Raw genomic sequence first — 23288 nt, forward strand, 5'->3', positions numbered from 1 at the left:
GGTATAGTATCATCCCGAGCCCCAAGATGGTGATTTAACTCGATGCTGCTTAATAACAAAGAATTCATTACACAAATCAAAGAAGCTCTTACAGTATTCCTACGGATTAATGCGAATTCGGTGCAGGACCCCAGAATATTATGGATGTCGGTAAAGGGAATGATCAAGGATTTCACTGATAGCTTTTCCTCCAAAATACGCAAGAATCAATGCTCAAAACTGGCTGAACTGGAAACGCTTTATTCAACGTTATTTAATTCTTTACAATACAACAACTCGGTTCGACTGGAAAATCAAGTCAATATACTAAAAAAAGAGATTAACGCCATATACAGACAACAATCTGAAATGCAAATACGTAGCACAAGACAACAGCAGTACTCCCAAGGTTCCAAACCAAGTCACCTATTAGCTATGCGATTAAGAGTTAACGCAAAATTTGCAGATATAACTACCATTAGAGCACAACAAGGACTTGTTACAGAACCCAAAGAAATAAACGCGACATTCAAAGAATTCTACTCCAACTTATACAAATCAGAAACGACCTTCGATCAAAACAAAATGGACACATATCTTAATCAAATTAACCTCCCTAAACTTTCAGAGGATGACGCTAAACAGTTAGAAACACCGATCACACTAGATGAACTTAGGGAGGCCATATCTGAAATGCAAAGTGGTAGGGCTCCTGGAAGAGACGGTATCCCACCAGAAATGTACCTCTCTTGTTCGGACATAATTGGACCCTTATTACTAAATATGATTTTATACTCAGTCAATGAGGGGAACTTCCATAAACACGACAATATTGCACTCATAACAGTCCTCCTTAAAAAAGACAAAGACCCCACCGAGTGCGGTAGTTATAGACCTTTAAGCCTCCTCGGAACCGATATCAAACTGTACTCTAAGGTATTAGCCATCAGACTACAAAAGCATATGACGTCTTTAATTCATCCGGACCAAACTGGCTTCATAAGAGGCCGCTTGATCACTGATAACATAAGACGATTACTACACGTAACTAGATGCTAACAAGGAAGACACCACACCTAAGGCGATGCTGTCCCTGGATGCAATGAAAGCTTTTGACAGGTTGGAATGGTCGTATCTATGGGCAGTATTAGAAAGGATGGGGTTAGGAAAAGGATTCATTGATATGATTAAAGTATTATACAAAGACCCATCGGCCATGATTACAACAGGTACAATCACCTCCGAAATCTTTCCGGTATCACGTTCTTCCAGACAGGGTTGCCCTCTTAGTCCCGGACTATTCGATCTATCATTAGAGCCTTTAGCACACTATATAAGACAATCCCAATCCATAGAACCAATCGTAATCAAGGGTCACAACATAAAATTAGTTTATATGCGGACGACGTAATACTGTTCATGCAAAACCCCAACACCGCATGGCCTCATCTTCTCAAGCTGATTGAGGACTTTGGAGATTTATCGGGATTTAGGATAAATTGGCCGAAGTCGGCCTTCCTCCCACTTAACGCCCCTGCAAAAAGAAATATAACCCTCCCAGGAGAGATACCGATGGTAAAACACTTTAGATGTTTGGGAGTTGAAATTTTCCCTACCATAAGCCAAACGGTGAAGCACAATTACATAAAAATCCAAAACAAAATCAAATACGACCTTGACAGGTGGTCAAAACTCAAAAAACTCAGTACAGGCACGGGTATCAATAGTTAAGATGGACGTCCTACCTAGAATCAACTTCTTCACCTCAATGCTACCGTTACCCCCTCCAGAGGGTTACTGGAAAGAATTACACTCCTCCACATACAAATTTATTTGGAATAACAAACCACCACGTATAAAAAGATCCACCGCACAGAGAAACGTAGCAGACGGTGGTATGACATTTCCAGATTTCTACCACTATTTTAAGGCGTACACTTTAAGACCACTGACAACATGGTTTGATCCCCAAGCATCAGTATCCTGGAGAAATTTAGAAGAAAATATAGTAGCTCCACATAGGCTGAAGGACATAGTATACACCAAATTATCAATTAAGCAATGCGAACGGAAATTTGGCCCCATAATTACTCATGCGATCCGGATATGGCGTGAAACACAAAAAAAATATTCTATCCCACAGAAATGGCATAATCATACTCCCTTATTCAATAACAATGCACTCTTGATTGGAAAACAACCTATACGATTCCCTAGATGGGAAAAGCAAGGCATACACTCATTAGGAGATGTTTTCAACAAACGGGGTTTTTGTAGTTATGATGAAATACGCAAAACATTTTATCTCACCAAGTCCACATATAATTTTTACGCACAGTTATTGGCATGTTTGAAGGCTCATGGTGTTCCATTAAGGATACCAATTGTACACCACAGATACCACAAATGGCATGTTTGAAGGCTCATGGTGTTCCATTAAGGATACCAATTGTACACCACAGATACCACAAATTCTTCTATGAAAGAGAGACATTGAGAGGTTTTGTTTCAGATTTTTATCATCAATTACTAACATCCTCATATGAAACCCTCCATCTAGACTCAGTCTGGAGGAGGGATATACCAGACCTGGAGATAGATTTTGACTGGCAAGAAGCCTGGGCAAATGTTCGACTTGCATCAAAGAACCCGGACCATCAACAAATCAATCTTAACTATATTCACAGGACATACTTAACTCCTATAAGACTGAACAAAATGGGTCTTAAACAAGACCCCAAATGCTCCTTATGTACAAATGGGGACGAGGGGACATTTATGCACATGTACTGGGACTGCCCACCAGTTAAGATATTCTGGAAAGAAGTGACCCAATAATTATCAAATCTCTTAACTCTGAATATACCTGTACACCCCTCTGTATTACTGCTGAATGATGTCTTTCAGTGTGCAGTACATCCACAGCTAAAGAGATTGGTTTTATCTGGTATCACAGTGGCTAAAAAGCTGATAGCATCACAATGGTTTCAACCGGAAAAAATTTGCCGGAAGGTCTGGATTCTTACATATCTCGATGTGATTTATCAAGAAATATCTACAGCAAGAATTTTGGGTCTCAATGAATCCAAAATGACAATGTGGTTAGAAGTGGTGGAGAGAATAAAAGCTAGCATATAAAGGTAGTGTCTGGTAGGAACAAGTTATAATGGATGGATTATCCAATGGGGGGTCCGGGAGGGGGGGGGGGTACGAGCTAGAGCATATGTGTGTAGGGTACTAGATAACAGGCATTAGGGGTATATCCTGTATAAGACATTTAACTAAATGGTGATTTCATTGGATATGCACTGTTAATTAATGCTTGTATATCTTATCGTGTGTTGTCATGTTTGTTTATATGTTTGTTTAAAAAATTATAAAAAAATTAAATACAAAAGTCTGGAGCTGCTCCGTTGACAATGAATAGGAGACCCACAGAACGTTTGTTTTCTATTTTTATATCCAAATTATCTTTATTCTATGGTAGTGCTCTCTATTCTGAAACAGAACATTCCCCTGGTTGTTCTCATTGTCATCTATAAAATCTGTTCTAATTCATTGTCTATGGAGCAGCTTCAGACGTTATACTTGATGACATCACACGTTTGAGTTTTAACTCGTTTTTGGATTTGAGAGAGAGTTGCTCATCTTCACTAATATGTTTGTACCAGAGGAATGCATGCATTCTGAAATTGGGCGTAGTTCCCCTTTAACCTTACACAACCTCACAATGGTCTCACCTGTCATTGTAGTTGTCAGAGTAGAATCTCTTGTATGAGAGGGAGAGGGTTGAGGTTAAGAGGTGTCACTCAAGACTAAAGAGGGGTGGGGTTGAGAGGTGTCACTCAAGGGAGAGGGGTGGGGTTGGTCAGAGAGCTGTCACTCAAGAGAGGAAATGCAGTGATTAAAAAATATTTCACTGCTCTCTTCGTGTAGTTCTAGTAGTTAACTCTAGAGAACATTTGAAAATATGGTTATTAACTACTAGAATCACTATCCCAATTTGGTTTAACTATACTAGCAAACTACTGCAAAACACAGTTAAACTAATAGTTAAACAACTATTACTAATCCTTCTATATGGGCATATAACCCATATACTTCTGTATAATAGCATATATAATAATGCTGTATATACAGTATATATATATTTTTTATCCACTTTTTCTCCTTATTTTTCTATTTTTCTCCCATCCCAATTTCGCCTTGCCAATTCTCCCTTCAATTCACCCCTCCCCTGTCTCGAACGTTGCTAGACTATGCCTCCCACAGGTCGGCTGCAGTGAGGACAGAAGCCTTGCATCACGTGTCCCCTCCGGTACACGAGGAGGCAGCCGTCGCATCTTTTCACCTGAACAGCGCGATCTCTCAGTGGCGAGGAGTAGCATGTGGGAGGCTCACGCTGCCCCAGATACTTCCTGATTCTGCTGCGCAGGCGCACCAACCAACCTGTAGGAGTCGCTGTCCACAACGTCCGATCCCCACCCACCAGCCTTGCCCACTGCGCCACTTAGCCGCCCTTTAGACAGTATATATATTTATTCTTGCTGTATACCTATATATCTGTCTGTACATACCTGCATATAATCCTTTTACATATCTGTAGATATTATATCTATATCTGTACATACATATCCCTTACCTACTCTTACTAGTTACGCTGCTGGCCAGTATGACTTACTATACCATAGTGTCTTTATACCTGTATCACTGTACATATTAATATGACAACTCTGTACATACATCTGATTAGCACTCAGTAATACTAATCTATACCCAGATAGCAAAAGGTGTTAATTCAATGTTGATTTATGGTCAAAATGCTTGATTTTTGGTTAAGGTCGACGATTGATGGTGGATCACCCATTAACCGATGAACCAATTGACCAATGTTGAAAACATGTCATTGAATCAATATTGTTTTGTGGTTGCATTTTAATGATTGAAATGCCAATATCTAATAAATGTTGAATCAACGTATGCTGTTCAACGTATGCTGTTTGTCGTCATTAAGTTGGACCGATCCGAATGCCCCCCCCCAATTTAAACAGATATGGTACGTCCCAGCCACATACCCTAGCTTCCACTATCTAATGCAGCACTCTCTCATTGTGAACTGGCAACAGAACAGCAACGTCGACATCCCCCGGATTTGATTCTACTGAGTGCTTTACAGTAAGTTTTGGCTATATTACTTTTATCCTGTGTTCAGTGAAAAATAACGTTATTGTAAGTGTGACCGGTGTACTCTTGACGGCGTTGTGCATGTGCATGCTGCAGTTTGGTAGGTAAATATATATATACGTCAACTAAGATAAATATTCATGAATACTCGTTAGCGTGTACTTAATATAACTCTGGAGAGTGTGCAAGTGGAATCGTACGGTTGTTTAAGACCTATAACCAGTTATTTATTATTTCGATGTAATTATTCTAGCGCCAAACGAACAGAAATTGCGTGCTCCAATTGCGTGCTTTGGTACTGAATGACGTTGTGCGACTCAGCCAATTAAAAGCATGCTTATTGGGTGAACAGGAAGTAGTCAAGGAAGCACACGGTAGCTGGCCTAGTAAACATGTGGATCCGTAAATGCAACGTTGCCTACCAGACAACGGGACCGCGTGGTTCTTTTTGTATTGCTCCTGGCTGTTCAAACTAATTTTACAGTTCTGCTAGCTACATGCAGCATTTAGCGAGCTGGGTTAGCCGGCTAGTTGGCTTTGAATCCCGGCTGCGGCTAGGTAGCCAGCTAGCTAAATGCCCCGCGACGGTGATGTCACCAAACAAAATGGCGGCGCCCATGTTGATAAATCGCTTCACATAACAAATCGTTTTTTCTTAGAAACTGCTTATTTTTATAACGTGATTTTTTTCTGTGGCTTATCTAAATACTAATTTGATGCTATGACTATGTTTATATCGCTATATGCTTCATCTCCCCTTTAAGCTTAGGCACTCTTTCGAAGTTGGTTAAGGTTAGAGTTTGTCTTAGAGCATGGCGATAGAACGCCAGGTAGTTTGCAGGCTGTTTGGCGTGCCACTGGTCCTGCTAATGTTGAATGAATGAATGAAAACTTTATTTAACAGATTGCAGAAGGGGTACAATACAGTATGGCTCAATACACACAATTGTTAAGGGGATGCAGACCAGAGAAAGACGTTTTTGTCTCGTTTACATCAGGGTCCCCCATTTTCAATTCATAGTGACATTTATGACATACACATGATGACATTTATGGCATAGCGACATACATGACATACAGATAGTATAGACGTTTGGTTATATGCATGGTATTTTATAATGAACAATATAACAATAATATAATAATGAACTCTCTTGATATTGATCAAAATGTAGAATTATGCAAGCGTTTCACCCTGCACATTGCAATGCAGCACATTAATCAGGACCCTCCCCCGTTTTTTTTTTCTTTTTCCAGAATCACGTACCAGTTTCAAGAAGCCGCACGTTGCAGCAATTGAAGCAAAGACCTGTTCTAGCCAAGTAAATAGCACAATTTATGTACCATTACATTGACTATATAGTTAGATGTTTGGTTATATGCATGGTATTTTATAATGAACAATATAACAATAATATAATAATGAACTCTCTTGATATTGATCAAAATGTAGAATTATGCAAGCGTTTCACCCTGCACAATTTATGTACCATTACATTGACTACAGCACCTCATCACTATGTCATCTTATTCTCGGGCTAAAAGACGTAGAGTCAACAAATTACTGAGAGAGACAGAGCAGGCTATCCTCACTGATTATAAGTTAATTGCTAATTCAAGGACAAACCATCACTCTTTAGAGAACACAGATCCTGTCACAGCCTCTACCGAGTGCCTGCTAGATTTACCAAAGACAGACTTGCCACTAGATTTAACAACTAGATCAGACTTGCCACTAGATTTATCAACTTCAGACTTGCCACTAAACAGACCACTAACTATCAGTGATCAAAGTGAAAATATTGACTCACCAGGTGAGTCAAATGCACATTTTGAAAGTATAGCTGGGGATGACGATATTGAACCTGAACATGTCTTTGACAGTGATGAGCATAATGAAGATTTCCTCATGACAAGTTTAAAATATTGGGCAACATCCTATTCAGTCTCTCATCATCTTTGCTGTCCATTTTGAAGATGTTTCACCCCACCCTTCCTAAAGATGGAAGAACATTGCTAGGAACACAAAAACATGTGCCTACCACTAAGATTGAAGGGGGAGAATACTATCATTTGGTTTAGTCAAAGGGGTGCTTTCACGGTTGGCATGTTTGATTTTACCAGCAACTCTGACAACTCTTAATTTACAGTTTAATATAGATGGTTTACCTTTATTCAAAAGTTCTGAACTTCAGTTTTGGCCCATACTTGGAAGTCTCAAATGTGACTACACAAAGTCCCCATTTGTTGTTGGCATTTTTTGTGGTCTAAGCAAGCCAAAGAGTGTTTTTGAGTACCTAGAGCAGTTTGTCAAAGATCTTCAGAATGTACTGTCTAATGGCATTATTTATAATGACAAGCAATTTGATGTACAGATTTCTTCTTTCATTTGTGATGCCCCGGCTAGAGCTTATATTAAGCAGACCAAGGCATTTAATGGCTATTCTGATCGTGACAAGTGTTTTCAGGAGGGTGTATGGAGAAATAAAATGACATATCCTGAAACAAAAGTCAGACTTAGGACAGACTCCAGTTTCTCAGACATGGTTGATGAGGCACATCACAATGGGACGAGCCCTTTAACAGGTTTAGTTAAGATGGTTTCTATGTTTCCAACTGATTACATGCATCTCTGTTGTCTCGGAGTTACAAGAAAACTGCTTAATATATGGTTAAAGGGGAAGAATTGGGCAACAAGGGTCCCTTCCAAAACTGTACAAGCCATTTCAGGTAAACTGCTAAAGCTACGTTCCTACATGCCTTGTGAATTTAACCGTAAACCAAGGGAACTGTCAGAGTTAGATAGCTGGAAAGCTACTGAGTTGCGATCCTTCATGTTGTATTGGGGTCCTGTTGTTTTGAAGGATTCCCTCCCCAGTGAGCTGTATGACAACTTCATGTTGTTTTCTGTTGGAATGTACTTGTTGCTGTCCCCTAGTATTTCTGAGGAAATGTTGGCCTTTGCGCACAAGTTGATGGTTTCTTTTGTTGAACACTTTGGGACAGTGTATGGAAAAGATGAAATTGTGTACAATGTACACCAGCTTATTCATTTGGCTGAGGAATACAGGAAGTTTGGCACTCTAGATAATATCTCGGGATTTCCTTTTGAGAACTATCTTGGACAAATTAAGCATCTTCTACGCAAGCCACATCAGCCTCTACAACAGGTAGTGAAAAGGTTGTCTGAAATTCCACATGTTGGATCGCCATGTCCCAACGATGATCCAATTTTGCGTAATATTCACACTGATGGGCCTGTCCCCCCACAGTTTACTTCTTCACAACAGTACAGGAAGGTCTCCACTCATCGGTTTACTTTGTCCACAAAGAAAGGAGACAATTGTATTGAGGTTGGAGATGGATTTGCATTAGTAGAGAATATTCTTAAATCAGAGGAAGAGGTATATATAATTTACAGAAAGTACAGACACAAACAGCCATACTACATGTATCCCTGTGAATCATCATACATTGGTACATACAAGGTCAGTGGCTTGCAAGAAGATATAGGGATAGGTAAACTTGGCTATATCAAGCGCAAATGTCTTCTCTCTCCAGACGGAGATGGTGCCATTGCAATACCACTACTTCATTTAACAGCATAACCATACTGCCCTACAAAGCTAAAGTGCAGTAACTATATTGACACACTGACTCTAACGTCGGATTTCGAGGCATAACTTACCTCATTAATAAATACACAATTAGTACAATATCACATGTACACAGATAACATGTTTGGCTGGCCAATTGAAACGCTTAAAGGAAAACTCCAACATTTTGTGAAATTAGCTTATTTAACATCTTCCCTGGAGTTGGAAAAGAAGATACATACCTTTTTCGTCTCTCTGCATGCATTGGGCTTAGGGAACGCCTGGACCGTTAGCCTAGCTTAACTTCATCACTGGAAGTGGGGCAGACATCTAGCCTAGTTCACTACAGTCAGGAAATATACTCCAAATACAACTCCCAAACGTTCCTGTAAACATGTTGTGACCTGTGTGTTTACCACGTCTCCCAGTCACACAAGTCACACGAGTCTCCCAGTCACATGAGTCTCGTGTGACTGGGAGACTTGTGTGACTTGGAGACTCGTGTGACTTGTGTGACTTGGAGACTTGTGTGACTTGGAGACTTGTGTGACTTGGAGACTTGTGTGACTTGGAGACTTGTGTGACTTGTGTGACTTGGAGACTTGTGTGACTTGTGTGACTTGTGTGACTTAGAGACTTGTGTGACTGGGAGACTTGTGTGACTTGTGTGACTTGGAGACTTGTGTGACTCGTGTGACTTGGAGACTTGTGTGACTCATGTGACTCGTGTGACTTGGAGACTTGTGTGACTCGTGTGACTTGGAGACTTGTGTGACTGGGAGACTTGTGTGACTGGGAGAATTGTGTGACTTGGAGACTTGTGTGACTCATGTGACTTGGAGACTTGTGTGACTCGTGTGACTTGGAGACTTGTGTGACTTGGAGACTTGTGTGACTGGGAGACTTGTGTGACTTGGAGACTTGTGTGACTCATGTGACTTGGAGACTTGTGTGACGCGTGTGACTCGTGTGACTTGGACTTGTGTGACTTGTGTGACTTGGAGACTTGTGTGACTTGGAGACTTGTGTGACTTGTGTGACTGGGAGACTTGTGTGACTGGGAGACTTGTGTGACTTGTGTGGCTTGGAGACTTGTGTGACTTATGGGACTTGGCGACTTGTGTGACTCGTGTGACTTGGACTTGTGTGACTTGTGTGACTTGTGTGACTTGGAGACTTGTGTGACTTGGAGACTTGTGTGACTCATGTGACTTGGAGACTTGAGTGACTCGTGTGACTTGGACTTGTGTGACTTTTTTTTTTATATTATTTATTATTTTTATAGAGAATATTCTTAAATCAGAGGAAGAGGTATATATAATGTACAGAAAGTACAGACACAAACAGCCATACTACATGTATCCCTGTGAATCATCATACATTGGTACATACAAGGTCAGTGGCTTGCAAGAAGATATAGGGATAGGTAAACTTGGCTATATCAAGCGCAAATGTCTTCTCTCTCCAGACGGAGATGGTGCCATTGCAATACCACTACTTCATTTAACAGCATTTGTACATAGGGAGCATTTGGAGTCTTGTTTAAGACCCATTTTGTTCAGTCTTATAGGAGTTAAGTATGTCCTGTGAATATAGTTAAGATTGATTTGTTGATGGTCCGGGTTCCTTGATGCAAGTCGTACATTTGCCCAGGCCTCTTGCCAGTCAAAGTCTGTCTCCAGGTCTGGTATATCCCTCCTCCAGACTGAGTCTAGATGGAGGGTTTCATACAAGGCCGTTAGTAATTGATGATAAAGATCTGATACAAAACCTCTCGATGTCTCTCTTTCATAGAAAAATGTGTGGTATCTGTGGTGTACAATTGGTATCTTTAATGGAACACCATGAGCCTTCAAACATGCCAATAACTGTGCGTAAAAATAATATGTGGACTTGGTGAGATAATTCTTTTTGCGTATTTCATTGAAACTACAAAAACCCTGTTTGTTGAAAACATCTCCTAATGAGTGTATGCCTTGCTTTTCCCATCTAGGGAATCTTATAGGTTGTTTTCCAATCAAGAGTGCATTGTTATTGAATAAGGGAGTATGATTGTGCCATTTATGTGGGGTAGAATATTTTTTTTGTGTTTTGCGCCATATCCGGATCGCATGAGTGATTATGGGGCCAAATTTCCGTTCGCATTGCTTAATTGGTAATTTGGTGTATACTATGCCCTTCAGCCTATGTGGAGCTACTATATTTTCTTCTAAATTTCTCCAGGATACTAATGCTTGGGGATCAAACCATGTTGTTAGTGGTCTTAAAGTGTACGCCTTAAAGTAGTGGTAGAAATCTGGAAATGCCATACCTCCGTCTGCTTTGTTTCTCTGTGCGGTGGATCTTTTTATACGTGGTGGTTTGTTATTCCAAATAAATTTGTATGTGGAGGAGTGTAATTCTTTCCAGTAACCCTTTGGAGGGGGTAACGGTAGCATTGAGCTGAAGAAGTTGATTCTAGGTAGGACGTCCATCTTAACTATTGATATCCGTGCCTGTACTGAGTTTTTAAGTTTTGACCACCTGACAAGGTCGTATTTGATTTTGTTTTGGATTTTTATGTAATTGTGCTTCACCGTTTGGCTTATGGTAGGGAATATTTCAACTCCCAAACATCTAAAGTGTTTTACCATCTGAATCTCTTTTGGGAGGGTTATATTTCTTTTTGCAGGGGCGTTAAGTGGGAGGAAGGCCGACTTCGGCCAATTTATCCTAAATCCCGATAGATCTCCAAAGTCCTCAATCAGCTTGAGAAGATGAGGCAATGCGGTGTTGGGGTTTTGCATGAACAGTATTACGTCGTCCGCATATAAACAAATTTTGTGTTGTGTGCCCTTGATTATGATTGGTTCTATGGATTGGGATTGTCTTATATATTGTGCTAAAGGCTCTAATGATAGATCGAATAGTCCGGGACTAAGAGGGCAACCCTGTCTGGCTGAGCGTGATACCGGAAAGATTTTGGAGATGATTGTACCTGTTGTAATCATGGCCGATGGGTCTTTGTATAATACTTTAATCATATCAATGAATCCTTTTCCTAACCCCATCCTTTCTAATACTGCCCATAGATACGACCATTCCAACCTGTCAAAAGCTTTCATTGCATCCAGGGACAGTATCGCCTTAGGTGTGTTGTCTTCCTTGTTGGCATCTAGTACGTGTAGTAATCGTCTTATGTTATCAGTGATCAAGCGACCTCTTATGAAGCCAGTTTGGTCCAGATTAATTAAAGACGTCATATGCTTTTGTAGTCTGATGGCTAATACCTTAGAGTACAATTTGATATCGGTTCCGAGGAGGCTTAAAGGTCTATAACTACCGCACTCAGTGGGGTCTTTGTCTTTTTTAAGGAGGACTGTTATGAGTGCAATATTGTCATTCTTATGGAAGTTCCCCTCCTTGACTGAGTATAAAATCATATTTAGTAATAAGGGTCCAATTATGTCCCGACAAGAGAGGTACATTTCTGGTGGGATACCGTCTCTTCCAGGAGCCCTACCACTTTGCATTTCAGATATGGCCTCCCTAAGTTCATCTAGTGTGATCGGTGTTTCTAACTGTTTAGCGTCATCCTCTGAAAGTTTAGGGAGGTTAATTTGATTAAGATATGTGTCCATTTTGTTTGGATCGAAGGTTGTATCTGATTTGTATAAGTTGGAGTAGAATTCTTTGAATGTCGTGTTTATTTCTTTGGGTTCTGTAACAAGTCCTTGTTGTGCTCTAATGGTAGTTATATCTGCAAATTTTGCGTTGACTCTTAGTCGCATAGCTAATAGGTGACTTGGTTTGGAACCTTGGGAGTACTGCTGTTGTCTTGTGCTGCGTATTTGCATTTCAGATTGTTGTCTATATATGGCGTTAATCTCTTTTTTTAGTATATTGACTTGATTTTCCAGTCGAACCGAGTTGTTGTATTGTAAAGAATTAAATAACGTTGAGTAAAGCGTTTCCAGTTCATCCAGTTTTGAACATCGATTCTTGCGTATTTGGGAGGAAATGCTATCAGTGAAATCCTTGATCATTCCCTTTGTCGTCATCCATAATATTCTGGGGTCCTGCACCGTATTCGCATTCATCCGAAGGAATACCGTAAGAGCTTCTTTGATTTGTGTAATGAATTCCTTGTTATTGAGCAGCATCGTGTTAAATCGCCATCTTGGGGCTCGGGTTGATAGTATACCAAATGTTCCTTTTAGGAGTAAATAACAGTGATCTGATATAATATATACTATATAGGGATGTCCGATATTATCGGCCGACCAATATTATCGGCCGATATCGGCAGTAAAATGTGATATAGGAAAATATCGGTATCGGTTTAAAAAAAGAAAAAAAACAATAACAATATTTGTTATATATATATATCCAGTGAAATTATTAGTTACCTGAAATTATTCAGTTTTTTGGGGGGGGAAACCCTGCATATATCGGTATCGGTTGATATCGGTATCGGAAATTAAGAGTTGGACAATATGGGAATATCGGTATCGGTAAAAAAGCCAATATCGAGCATCCCTAATACTATACTATATAAAGATAATCTGATTGGTATCATTTCCACATCGTAGTTATCAAATAGTCTCGGGATGTAAAAATGTAATCTATTCTGGAAAAAGTGTTATATCTCGCAGATCGACAGGAGTACTTCCGGGTCGTGGGGTTAAGTGATCGCCATAAGTCATTTACACCTGTAATCTTCGACCAATCCTTTAATGCATTTGATGCATTTTTTTGTTCGCTGGAAAAAGAGGGGTTTGATTTGTCCATCCTTGGATTCCAAATGGCATTAAAATCCGCACCAATTATAAATGAGTATTCGGGAAGGTCTAACATTACTCCGGTAAGTGTAGTGAAGAAATTTACTTCGTATAAATTTGGGGCGTATACCGCTACCAGCGCTATTTTCCTGTTCTTGTGTAAAATCTTAGCTATAGTTATCCGACCATCTGCATCAGACCATACTCCCTTCAATTCAATGTTCAATTTCCGTCTGACTATGGCTACTGCCCGAGTTCTCGTTCCAAAGGAAGAGTGACTAATGCTATGATATGTGTTGTCCGCTAATGAATCTATGTCTTTCTCTAAAATGTGCGTTTCGCTTAGCAGAGCCACGTCCACTTGTTCTTTTTTCATCAGTGTGAGCACGCTTTTGCGTTTGTGTTGATTATTTATTCCACCAGTGTTCCAGATCATTATATTCAAACTAGCCATAATATATACATGTTGTTGTGTAGTTGTTGGTAATGCTTCTGGAGTGCGAAGCTACAATAGATGTACATCCAATTATTGAGGTCCCGTTGAGAGCCGAGCTTAAAAACATATATATATACAAATAAAAATCCCCTATTCCCCCCTCCCACCGAGAATCGTACAGGACTGTGTTCCATGAACACAACCTACCCGTATAACTCCCTCCCTTAAACCACCGGATATCCCAGAATGATCCAATTATCCTTAACATTCCTATGTATACCATAGGATCTAACATTCTAAATTCTACCACAAGTAGAATGTCAACTGTGGCTTGGCCACTTTCCCGTTAAATAAAAATTAAAATAAGATAAAACTAAAAATAAAGACCAAAAATAAGCTTCCATTATCATGCCATAATCACTTACATTTTATAAGAACTTGTGTAATTTATAATAACCCAAGAATAATATGGAGGTATTGAACTGAAAAGAGAACCTCAATAAATCATAGAAAAGAGAAGAAAAAAGAAATAAAAGAAGAGAGCATTAACTTAGATCTTTAAAAAGCTTTGCTATGCTTAAACACCTAGAGTATAAATTGAAGAAGTAGTGGAATATTTCCAATTAATAAAAAGCAGTTTTTAAATACGTATATGCAGCATTTCCCCTGGCCATGGGTGGGCGATGATCCGTTGTGAAAAATGTTATTCCGATATGGGCCCACCGGTCCTCAGCCGGCCGCTGCTGTGATGGTTCTGTGATTCTGCAGCTAGATGCTGTTGGTTATTCCCCCGAAGGGCTTCTGGCTGTATGTCTGGCCACGTATTGCTGTTATTCCAGAATGTTCCCTATATCAAAGAATGTTTTAGATGTTCTAGATTATTCCAATATGTCGTTTTTACAGTGTTAGAATGTTCCAGTATGTTCTGGAATGTTGTTAGAATTCCATACTCTTAAAATAAGGATCACTTCGACGCCATGTTCATCTTCTCTGTATCGTTCCAATTTTGAATCCAATATGTCCACAATAATAGAAGCCCAACGGGGAAAACATTCAATAACTCTGAGCTTGTAGGTCTCTCTGCCCCAAATCAGCGGTTCATTAAAGTTTATACTATATGGTGTCCATGCCTAACAGAGATTAAAAGGCTGTTTATACACTATCCTGCATTTTGTGCTGCCATGTATTTGGCTGCTTCTTCAGGCGAGTTGAGGAAAACCCTTACTCCTTGTTTATCGACGATGCGAAGTCTTGCAGGGTATATTAATATGGGTTTGTATTTCTCCAAATAGAGTTGAGACATCACCGTCTTGAACTTGGTTCGCAGGTCCACCACCTCCCGACAATAATCTTCAAAACAGTGTATTGATATATCCTTGTATTTCAGATTGCCTTTCATCCTGCGAGTTTCACGAATGATCATTTCTTTTATTCTGACTTGACGCAGGATAACCAATATCACTCTGGGTCTAACGTTATTGTCGTTGGATCGGGTCCCAAGTCTGTAGCACTGCTCCACCTCAGGTACCTTAGGAAGGATCGTTGGTCCCAGGATTTTCTGTAATTCTGTCGCAAACTCTTCAGGGTGTGTGCAGCTCACCGACTCATACAGACCGACTATACGAATATTCAGCTTGCGACTTTGATATTCCATCTCGAATATTTTAGCTTTCTGTTCTTCATTGATTCGCTTAAGCTCAACCGTTATATCGTTGAGCTTCGTCTTGAGTTCTTTGTAGTTTCCCTTCATCTCAGCCGTTAGATTAACGTTGATATCAGCTACGTCTTTGTAGATCCGACCGAAATGTTGTTGGTGTTCTTCCAAACCTGTTTCCAGTGCCACGGTGCGCTTAATATGTGCATCGGCATCCACCCTTAGCGCTTCTATTTTGCCTTCGATAGATTCTTTGATAGCATCTACTTTTTCGGTTATTGTCTTCTCCATTTTTTTCATTTAATTTTTCATTTCCCGGATGATATATTCCGTGTCTGAGGAGGTGTTTGTAGGGGTTGAACTTGAGGGGGATGCCATCACGTCAATATCCTCTGCGATTTTGCGAACGTATCCCGCGGCCATAGGGGGGTCTTCTGCGCTTGGTTTTGGAAGCGTTTTATGATCTTTCCTTGTTATTGGCATCTCGAATCTTTCAGTCAATATAGTTCGTTGATAATCTCAGTTGATATATGCGTAAAGTTTCAAACGCATTGGTGGTTTATAAATATGTTTTTAAAACGAAAAAAAAAAAAAACGGGTGAGCAAGTCAAGTCAAGTCAAGTCAAGAGTTTTAATTGTCACGGCATACAGGTATACAATGAAATGCGGCTGGTCTTGCCCGCGACGATGTGCAATACAGTGGTACAACATATAATAGAATCCAATAAAATACAGTGGTACAACATATTAATAGAATCCAATAAAACAGTGCAATAAACAGGTACATGGTGTGCCATCTCGGTATCTGTACATTAGTATTTACAGAGCATATAGGACATGCTAGGTAGCTTTAGTAGTGCAATACACTGTTCCTGATGCTATACTACTTTAAGTGGCCTTTCCTCTGGCCATAAGTGTGCGTGTGTGCGGCACATGCGACTTACTCCATTCTATAGCTGACCGGAAGACTTGTGTGACTTGTGTGACTTGGAGACTTGTGTGACTTGGAGACTTGTGTGACTTGGAGACTTGTGTGACTTGTGTGACTGGGAGACTTGTGTGACTTGTGTGACTGGGAGACGTGGTAAATACACAGGTCACAACATGTTTACAGGAACGTTTGGGAGTTGTATTTTGATTGTATTTGGAGTATATTTCCTGACTGTAGTGAACTAGGTTAGATGTCTGCCCCACTTCCAGTGATGAAGTTAAGCTAGGCTAACGGTACAGGCGTTCCCTAAGCCCAATGCATGCAGAGAGACGAAAAAGGTATGTATCTTCTTATAACTCCAGGGAAGACAACACATTTTTTAAACACATAAAGCTCACAAAAGCCCTTCGAGATGGACTGCAACCAGATGATAAATGGATCACCTATAAGGATGTACGTGAGCTTACTACGTGTGGTGAGTAATTCGTGCAACACATACACAAAAAGTGAGGATGCAAATTGTGACGATGCACAATGACATATGATAAGAGGTGTTATATATATTTTTTCGTTAAACACTGGACTGCAGATATGTTAATTGTCATTTTTTCTCTGCTCTTTCCAGAGACCCATGATGAGGCCAAAAAACGAGAGACCAAGTACACCTCAACTATGTGTCCAACCTCTGAAATTGAATCTGAGGACGAAGGAGATCTCCGCCAGAAAAGAAGATCCAGGTACAGTGTTCACTTTGTTAAAGGGACAACTCTCCCTAGGGTGTTGTAAATAATTGCACTGCTGTTGTAGTTGCAAGTAGTGCTAAAAGGATAACACACAGTGGCCTGAGGGCCTATGTATTCAGACTTTAGCCTTGACTAATAAGCGTAGTATCATAACTACATTTATTACATGTGTGTATATATATATTTTTTTTTTAGGCCAAATCAGCAGTATGTGCACTCTGATGACCACTCGAGTGGCGACGCCAAAAGAAAACGTTTTGCCAAAGCACCTGATGTGGGTTTCCCAGGTATTGATGCAATGCATTTATTTTATATAGGCACTTTGGAAATGATCACTGCTACAGTTAATAATAATAATAATAATAATAATAATAATAATAATAATAATAATAATAATAATAATAATAATAATAATAATAATAATAATAATAATAATAATAATAATAATAATAAACAGTTAAACAAATTAGTCTGACCATGTACCGACAAATTGAGCATTTTAATTTGATTGGACTTCTGCGTTTCTTGCAGTTATTCTATAGTTGGCCCAAAATATATACATTGTGAATAACATGCCAACTAAAATATGTTGTAGGACAGACCCCAAAAGCGAGCCGGTCTCGTAAGGCGCTAAGATCCGGCAAGCCTCCAGCTGTGTGGCCACTAGGCCAAGAGCCTACAATGAATGGTATGTTGCTATGAATGTTAAAATGCCAACTAGATGACTGTTTAAACATGATTTGTAGCATCTTCAGATTCAGATTCAGATTCAGATTCCTTTATTTAGCCATTTGTGTAAAACACATTGTTAAATTGTTGCAGCAATACAGTGTATGCATTTCCTTTCTTTTTTCACAGAAAACAACACCAACACAGACAAGAAACGAAACAGTGCAGTGGGGGATTAATCAATAAATACATATATATAAAGTGAAGAGTGCAGGGATCCAGTACGGACTAGTGCAGTCAGTGTCATTGTGCCAGTGTCACTTGGGGGCAGAGGGGGGGAGGGGGGGGGGGTACAGAGGGGGGGGGGGGGGGGGGGACCTGAGGCATTGATCAGCCTGGCGGCTGAGGGGAAGAAGCTCAGTCTGTGTCAGGCTTTCACAGCCTTTGGGATCCTCAGCCTTCTCCCAGAGGGGAGCAGGGTGAAGAGGCTGTGACCGGGGTGGGATGGGTCGGCCATGATCTTCCTCGCCCTCTTCAGCGCCCTGGAGTCGTGCAGGGACCTGAGGGAGGGCAGGGGACAGCCGATCACCCTCTCCGTGGAGCGAATCACCCGCTGCAGCTTGGCAAGATCTTTTGCCGCTGCAGCGGGGAACCAGGAGATGATGGAGTGGGTGAGGATGGACTCAATGATGGCCGTGTAGAATTGGGCCATCATGGTCCTCGGCAGTTTATATTTCTTCACCGGCCGAGGAAGAACATCCTCCCCTGGGCCTTCTTGAGCAGGCCCGTGATGTTGAGCTCCCACTTCAAATCCCGGGAGATGGTCATGCCGAGGAATCACCTGAGTGCCTCCCAGTATGATGGGAGGGGGCAGGGCTGCTTTCTTCCTGAAGTCCACTACCATCTCCACTGTCTTTTGAGCATTGAGCTCCAGGTTGTTGCAGCTGCACCAGCTCTGCAGCCTCTCGATCTCCCTCTTATAGGCCGACTCGTCCCCCCTGGAGATGAGACACACCAGGGTGGTGTCGTCAGCGAATTTCAGGAGTTTGACCGAGGGGTGTAGAGAGGCACAGCTGTTGGTGTACAGGGAGAACAGTAATGGGGAAAGAACACAGCCCTGCGGGGAACCGGTGCTGGTGGACCTAGAGCTGGAAATGCTCTTCCCCAGCCTCACCCGCTGAGACCTGTTGGACAGGAAGTCGGTAATCCACCTGCGAGTGGAGGCAGGCACCTGCAGCAGGGATAGCTGGTGCTCCAGGATGGGTGGAAGGATGGTGTTGAAGGCCAAGCTGACGTCCACATACAGGATCCTGACATAGTTGCCCGCGTAGTCCAGATGTTCCAGCATGTAGTGCAGAGCCATGTTCACAGCATCCTCTGTGGATCTGTTGGCTCTGTACGCGAACTGCAGCGGGTCCAGCACAGGATCTGTGATGACATTCAGGTGGGCCAGGACAAAGCTCTCCAGGACCTTCATGACCACAGAGGTCAGGGCAACAGGTCTGTAGTCATTAAGGCCCGTGACCTTGGCCTTCTTGGGGACGGGGATGATGGTTGAGGCCTTGAAGCATGCTGGGACGTGACACAGCTCCAGCGATGCATTAAAAATGGTGGTAAACACCGGTGCGAGCTGGTCAGCACAGTGCTTCAGGGCAGAGGGGGAGACAGAGTCCGGGCCGGCCGCCTTCCGGGGATTCTGACTAGAAAACAGCCGTTTCACCTCTCTCACACTGACAGAGAGAGGGGGGGGGGATGTGGGGGGGGGGCCCACTGGGGTGGGGGGATGGAGGTTGTGACCGAGTGGGTGAAGGAAGAGGGCGGGGGGAACCTCTTTCTCAAACCTACAGTAAAATGTGTTTAGCTCGTTCGCCAGGGGGAGGTTATCAGGCGCCTGTGGTGACTTCGGCTTATAGTTTGTAATGGTCTTGAGGCCTTTCCAAACGGAGGAGGAATTCCCCTCAGAGAGCTGCTGCCGCAGTTTCTCTGAGAAGCGAAGTTTCGCCTCCCTCACCTCTTTGGCGAATTTGTACTTGGCCTGCCTGAACCGATGAGCATCACCACTGAGCCTGGCCACCTCCTTCTCCGACCTCAGCCGCCTGAGTTGGGCTGAAAACCAGGGTTTGTTGTTGTTGTAGATCTTCCTAGTGTGGAGGGGGACACACACCTCCTCGCCGAGGCTGATGAAGGATGTCACAGTGTCTGTGTAGTCATCCAGGTTGTTTCCAGCCTCAGGCCCCGCCCACTCAACAAAGTCCTGGTCACAGCCTGCCCTCTCCAGCCAGGCGCGGAAACACCTGCATGCCTCACTGGACCACACTCTGAAGCTCCGCACTACAGATTTTGATTGTTTTAATCTCTGCCTGTAGCGAGGGATCAGGTGGATGAGATGATGATCACTGTTGCCCAGTGCAGCACGGGGAACAGAATGGTAGGCCTGCCGAATAGTACAGTAGCAGTGATCCAGAGTGTTCACTCCCCGAGTTGGGCAAGTGACTTGCTGCCTGTATTTGGGGAGAGACCGGCTCAGATGAGCCTGGTTAAAATCCCCCAATACAACAACAAAACTGTCCGGGTGGTTTCGTTCAACATTCGTCAGCTGTTCGGCTAGTGTGTCTACCGCTGCGGTGACGTCAGCGTCAGGAGGAATGTAAACACAGACGAGGATGTAAGAGTTGAACTCACGGGGGGAATAGAATGGACGACAGCGGATGAAGAGGGATTCGATAGCAGAGGAACAGTGTTGGTGAATCACTGTCACATCGGAACACCAACGATTGTTAATAAAAAACATAAGACCCCCTCCACGCGACTTACCCGCCGCCTCGAAGTCCCTGTCGGCACGAAACGCAGAAAAGCCCTCAAGCTGTACAGCCCCGTCTGGGACTGATGGCTTCAGATGGGTCTCCACGAACGCAAAGACAGCTGTGGAGTGGAAGTCCTTGTTTCCCGCAACCAGCCACCGGAGTTCGTCCATTTTATTTGGTATAGAGTTCACGTTTCCAAGGAATATACCAAGAAGTGGTGGCCGCAAGCCCCGCCGCCGGAGGCGAACCAGACAGCCACCTCTCCTTCAATTCTCACTCTGGCTTACCTTTTTTAGATTCTTTGGATGGTGGCATGATCTACAGCTATTTAGATTCGTTGCAGACTCCTGATCCAAATAACAGTAAGTGAACCCATATCTGTGTTCTTGTGAGGAGCTTGCTGGCAGGAGCTCGCTGGCATCATGCATGCAACAGAATACATGTTTACAATGTATGCATGCCAGCCCACTACAAAAATTCAAACCCTTCACAACTTGCAAGCAATGTCACAATAAAAATGTGTAGTTGTACATAATGCTTTTATATTGAGCACAATTTCCACCATGTTTGAGTCGCAACTTATTTTACATTTCCCCTTTGTAGATCTGGTTACTAGCAACTACCGGCAATCGCTAACTCAACATAATGGTGAGTTATCAAGCAGTCTCATAACATAATATTCTGGCATGTTTAAAATATCTGTATTGTCTCGCATTGTCTTTGATATTTTTATTAAAGTAGTATTTGGCAGTGCACGTGAAATCAGCTGAATGGAAATCAAACATTTTCTCACATGGGGGATTACAATAGCGTCATTTGCTAATAACTTTGTGTATTTCCCACTGTGTTTCAGCCGAGATGCCAGGATTGGATATTGGACAGTACCACCAGCTCCAGCAGGCCTCACATGTCCAGCAGCTGCAAGATCGACAAAGTGCAATTAATGGTATGATACTGTACTCTTTCAGTAACAGTGTTTTGAGAGACCGGGATACAACTCCTTACACCCCTTCCTGACATAGAGCGACGCAAGCGAGCGAGCGAGCGAGAAAAAGTGATTAAAATGTATTAGTTTCAATCAGACTATCCTGACCTGCCGCAAGCGACAGTGAACTGAGTAGCGATGTCGTTCACCCCTCAAATATTCGCTCGCTGTGTCTCTAGTTGAGCGATTACGCGGCCGAGTCCCGGCCCTAAACACTTTTTATTGGTCGAGAATCGCAGGCTGCTTTGCCCCCTGTTCCAGGTAACACACACTCGGACACGCGCTGCGTCATATCAGGACAGTGTCGTGTGCGATTTCGTCTCCAGTTCGCTCGCTTGCTGCCTGTCAGGAACCGGTGTTAGTGATTATGACATGTATGTTAGTTTGACTGACAAGTCAGATTGTGTATTTATTTTTAAATATAATGATTTGTTTCTACAGGGATGTCGGGATGCAGCTCGGGGCAATACAACAGTCCCCCTGGTCTCTCACAACATGCACAAAATGGTATGCCATTTTAGAGGGAACTACCACCAGTTTGATCCAATGCAGTCAAACTATAGTGAAATATATAACTATGATTTTGTTTCTACAGGGATGTCAAGATCCAGCTCAGGGCACTACAACACCCCATCTGGTGTTTCACAGCGTAGACAGATGGCCGGCGATGACGGGCAGCTTATGAAAGGCAAGTCTATTGGACATGGTGTAATTCCTCGTGTGATTTGCTGCTTATTTTTATTTCTCACTTAATGATTTTAACTCTTCTTCTGAAGACCTTACCATCCAGAAGATGAATTCAATGCTTGCTGAATTAGTTGTGGTGGTGAAGGATCTGTCCAGAGATGTGCAGTTCATCAAGACCGAGTTGGCTGAGGGCAACATATCGGGTGGGACCAGGGGACACGGGGTGGCCACCACAACCACTATGCTCCCCTTCCAGCTGCCAATCGCCAGTGAACAAGACTTCAATGAGGCAGAATCAAAGTCATAATTGGATTAAAGTCATAAATGTGTTTAGCACTTTCTAGTTCAAAACTTGTTAGAGCTTGTATATCTGCTATTTATGAAACGTTTTGAAATTGTTCAAATATACCGTTTACATATGGACAGGAGGGTTAATGTGGTTAAACGTAACGACTGGCATGGGCTGGAATATCAGTGCATGCATAAAGTGTGTGTATAAACAAGTTGGTTGCTCTGTGTTCATAAAATAAATGTTATGCTGTTTCTAACGCAGGGCCTTCATTTTCTTCTCTCTGATTTAGATTTCTCGCCTGGCTTTGGTAGGAGGCACCAATTCAGAGAACCTGATCAGACTGATGTTGAAAACTGCTATGACCAACGCCCTGGCCAGTGGGTTCAACTGGGCTGGAAAGAAAGACAAGCGTTCAGAAAGCAAGAAGCCATTCAAGCACACAACACTACAAGCCTGCATGTTTGGTGAGCTTCCTCCCCTGCAAACTACTTCATAGGTTAAGTTTAGGTAGTGAGGCATGACTGTCTGCTGGTGATTCAGAATATAATTATGCTGTTGCAAAAACTTT

This window comes from Notolepis coatsorum (assembly GCF_963971535.1).
Source record: "Notolepis coatsorum genome assembly, chromosome: 4".
In the NCBI taxonomy this organism is placed as follows: domain Eukaryota; kingdom Metazoa; phylum Chordata; class Actinopteri; order Aulopiformes; family Paralepididae; genus Notolepis; species Notolepis coatsorum.